Below are 4,520 nucleotides of genomic sequence, written 5' to 3'. Positions count from 1 at the left end.
CGGCGCTGGCCCGCACAGTCTGCCTAGCAACAAGTGGCGCCTCGGCCAATCAGGGAAAAACGGTCCTCCCCGCGCGGCCAATGGTGAGAGGGAGGGCGGGAAAGCCCTCCGGCTTCTACCAATGGCCAGGCCGGCGGCGACCGTGACGCGCTCCGCACGCAGACCGGAGGGCCAATGGGAGGAGAGAACCTGCCCAGGAGGCCTGAAGGCTCTTTCTGGTTGGCGACGGGGCGCCAATCGGGCCTCGCCGAAAAACGCGACGGGCGCTCAGGAGCCAACCGCCGATTGCCAGGTCGATGATTGGCACCCCCGCAGAGGAGGGAGCGCCCCGTGGGCTTCCTCTACGCCGGCGCAAGGCAGGGCGGAGGTGGGCGTGTCGGCCGGCAGGTGTCCCCGCCAAGTGCGCAGCGGCACCACCTTGGCGCCTGCGCAGAACCGGCCAGGGGGGCGGGCTGGGTCCGGCGTCGCCAACTCGGGGGCGCCCTTTTGTAGGCCCGCAGGTGCGGCGGCCGGCGGGATCCCTCCCGGAAGGGAGTCAGCCGTCCCCGCCCGCCCAGGAAGGGGAGCCGCGGGGCAGCCCTCGTGGAGGTCCTGCCCGGCCAGTAGCATCCCCGCACCTGGCGCCAGGCGGGCCTCGGAGCGGCCTCACTGCCCCGCCCCGCCCCGCCGTCCCTGAAGCCAGGCTGGGCGGCACCTGCGGCTCAGCGCCGCCTTCTCTGCGGGACGGCCGCTGATGCCGCACCGCAAGCCCCGGAAGTGGGTTTCTGCGCCGTCTGTTTGGGGCTTGTTAAAATTAAACTGAGCGGTTCCGAGGAAATCCGGGGTTTGGGACGCGGCGCTCATTTCCTTGCAATCCGCCCCCGCCCTAATTCTGCGTATCCCCACCTGATGAAGGGGCCCGACCTCTTCACAACCACCCTGTGGAGCAGGTTAGGCGGAGAACGTACCCGCAGACCCAGGAAGTGGGTGGGGTTTGTTTTTTCTCCAAATCTGGCTCTCCCTGATTGCGCTTTAACAGGAAACCATCCCCCCCCCCCCACCCTTAGTCTGTTCAGTGACCAACGAGGGAAACGGGGTCGGAGGTCACCCAGCCACCTTCCGTGGCAGAATGTCCGCTTGACCCTTCCTGACCCTGTGCTTTGTCCCGTCGTGCACCAGGCTGGCCCTCTGCCTTGACTAAGCAGCAGCGCACAGGATCTGGACTGAATTGTTCGCTCACACCAGATTCTTTTGTCATTGGACGAGGACGTGCTCAGCTCCGCTATTCCGAGGGAAAGAGCCCATTGCCCTGGGTCAGGCCCAAGGGAGCAAACTCCATGCAGGGGATCACTGGGACACAGGCTGAAAATGAAGCAAGCAAAACTATAATGTCCCTGTGGACACTTCTGGCCGCCATCTCTCGAAAGGGATGCCGTAGAGCTGGGAAAGCGCAGAAGAGCACAGGTGACCCCCCCCCTCCCTCTGAGGAGAGGCTTAAGGATCCAGGACTGTCTGCTTTGGATAGGACTGCTCTCCCCCCCTTGCCCAAACATTAGAACTCGACAGCCCCCAATGAAGCGGCAGACGGGCAGTCGATTCGGGATGGACAAGGCAGGGCGGAGGTGGGCATGTCGAGATGGGCAAAACAAAATACTTTTTCACGGAACAAGTATCCAAATGTGGAGCTCTGTGCTGGATGATGTCGTGGTGGCCCCAGGCACAACAGACGGCCCCTGAAGGGGATTCACAGAGCAGAGGCTCACCAGTGGCTACCAGCTGCGGCAACTGAAGGGAACCTCCACGTTCAGAGGCTGTCAACCTCTGCATCCCAGTTTCAGGAGGCAGCCTGCTGTTGGTCCTCCAAAGGAACTGGTTGGCCACTGTGTGAGCCAGGGGCTGGACTAGATGCTCCCTCAGTGGTGTGATCCAGCAGGGCTCATCTGACGTTCCTACGAACGGGGCCTCGGGGGCAGTCCCAACCACAAACAGATTCAGCCTCCTGATGGCAGGGGAAAAGAAAAGTCAGAAATGGCCCCACTTCCTGGGAAGGAAGGGACTCCCCTTTCCGGGGTCCTGCTAGGCTGGACAGGGTGTTTCAGTAGGAGGCCATCATGTATCTAATCGGGAGGAACCGGGTTTGATTCCCCGCTCTGCCGCCTGAGCTGTGGAGGCTTATCTGGGGAATTCAGATTAGCCTGTGCACTCCCACCCACGTTAGCTGGGTGACCTTGGGCTAGTCACAGCTTCTCGGAGCTCTCTCAGCCCCACCCACCTCACAGGGTGTTTGTTGTGAGGGGGGAAGGGCAAGGAGATTGTAAGCCCCTTTGAGTCGCCTGCAGGAGAGAAAGGGGGGGATTTAAGCTCTTCTTCTTCTTCTTAACCAAGGAGGATTGGACAGGATACTGACAAAGAGCAAGTTTGCCTCCGATTTCAGCTCAGGAAAGGAACCCACCCTGTTCCAGGGACCACGGGGCATCTTGCAGGCCTGCTGCAGAAGCCAAATCTTTATGCCAGTTTCACGTGACTCATGACAGAAGTCCTGGCAAGCAGGCTCCCTTCCCCCTCTTTCTGCCAAGGGTTGAAGATGCTGCCCGTCTGCCTCTGGGCACAGGCCGTGAACTGCTGGCCTTCTGGCATGATTGGCCTGTCCCACTTTGAGCCCACATTAGACAGGAAGCCGGAGAAGAAGACTGGAGAGGGCCCGTTTAAAGTAGAGGGTGGATTTTGCCATGACCCTCCCCCCGACTGTGCCAAGGGAAGCAGGTGCTGTTTCCGTCCTAGGGCGGCAGGACATCCAAGAGCAGGGGTCTGCAACCTGTGGCTCTCCAGATGTTCATGGACTCACCAGAGACTATTGAGAAAACTCAGCAATCAAGGAATAAGAGGGGAAGTCCTCCTATGGATTAAAAACTGGTTGAGAAACAGGAAGCAAAAAGTGGGTGTAAATGGGAAGTTCTCACAATGGAGAGATGTAGGGAGTGGTGTCCCCCAAGGATCCGTTTTGGGACCAGTGCTCTTTAACCTATTCATAAATGACCTGGAAGTAGGGGTGGGTAGCGTGGTGGTCAAGTTTGCAGATGATACCAAATTATGTAGGGTGGTGAGAACCACAAAGGATTGCGAAGAGCTCCAAGCGGACCTTGATAAATTAGGTGAGTGGGCTCAGAAATGGCAAATGCAGTTCAATGTAGCAAAATGTAAAGCGATGCACATAGGGGGCAAAAAATCCAAACTTCACATACACGCTACAGGGGTCAGTGCTATCAGTCACAGACCAGGAAAGGGATTTGGGCGTCTTAGTTGATAGTTCCATGGGAATGTCAACTCAATGCATGGCAGCTGTGAAAAAGGCAAACTCTATGCTGGGGATCATTAGAAAAGGAATTGAGAATAAAACTGCAAAGATTGTCATGCCCTTATATAAAGCAGTGGTGCGAACGCACTTGGAGTCCTGTGTTCAGTTCTGGTCGCCACATCTCAATAAGGATATTGAAGAGATAGAAAAAGTGCAGAGAAGGACAACAAGGATGATTGAAGGATTGGAGCACCTTCCCTATGAGGAGAGGCTGCAGCGTTTGGGACTCTTTAGTTAGGAGGGGAGACGTCTGAGGGGGGATATGATTGAAGTCTATAAAATTATGCATGGGGTAGAAAATGTTGACAGAGAGAAATTCCTCTCTCTTTCTCACAATACTAGAACCAGGGGGCATCCATTGAAAATGCTGGGGGGAAGAATTAGGACTAATAAAAGGAAACACTTCTTCACGCAACGTGTGATTGGTGTTTGGAATATGCTGCCACAGGAGGTGGTGATGGCCACTAACCTGGATAGCTTGAAAAGGGGCTTGGACAGATTTATGGAGGAGAAGTTGATTCATGGCTACCAATCTTGATCCTCCTTGATCTGAGATTGCAAATGCTTTAACAGTCCAGGTGCTTGGGAGCAACAGCCGCAGAAGGCCATTGCTTTCACATCCTGCATGTGAGCTCCCAAAGGCACCTGGTGGGCCACTGCGAGTAGCAGAGAGCTGGACTAGATGGACTCTGGTCTGATCCAGCTGGCTTGTTCTTATGTTCTTATGACTGCAATTCCCATCAGCCCCTGACAGCACAGCCAATTGGCTGATGGGAATTGTAGTCCATGAACACCTGGAGAGCCACAGGTTGCAGACCCCTGCCCAAGAGGCAGGATGCCCATACTGACCTCAGGGGCAGCAAAGAAAGCCCCAATGTGGAGCACGGAACAATGCTCGTGAAGGAGAGCGAATGCCAGCTGCGGGTGACTCTGCCTCGTACTTGAAACATAGCCCAGATGCTTCCCAGAGGTCCCCAGCAGAGGCTGAGCAAGTGTTGCCGCTCTCCCTGCAAGCGGTGGCGCTCCCCAGGGTAGAAAGATAAACGGGGCCATCAGTAAACAGTGGTGATAATTGTGGGGTCCCTCCGCCCCTGCAGAAGCCCCCCCTGCTCTGCTAGAACAACATCAGAACTGTCTCCTTCACTGAGGGAATTCAGCCACACCCAGAAAGACGCGAGACCACGTC

The sequence above is a fragment of the Sphaerodactylus townsendi genome, linkage group LG07 (genome assembly GCF_021028975.2).
Source record: "Sphaerodactylus townsendi isolate TG3544 linkage group LG07, MPM_Stown_v2.3, whole genome shotgun sequence".
Taxonomy (NCBI): domain Eukaryota; kingdom Metazoa; phylum Chordata; class Lepidosauria; order Squamata; family Sphaerodactylidae; genus Sphaerodactylus; species Sphaerodactylus townsendi.
This window is presented reverse-complemented; position numbering follows the sequence as displayed.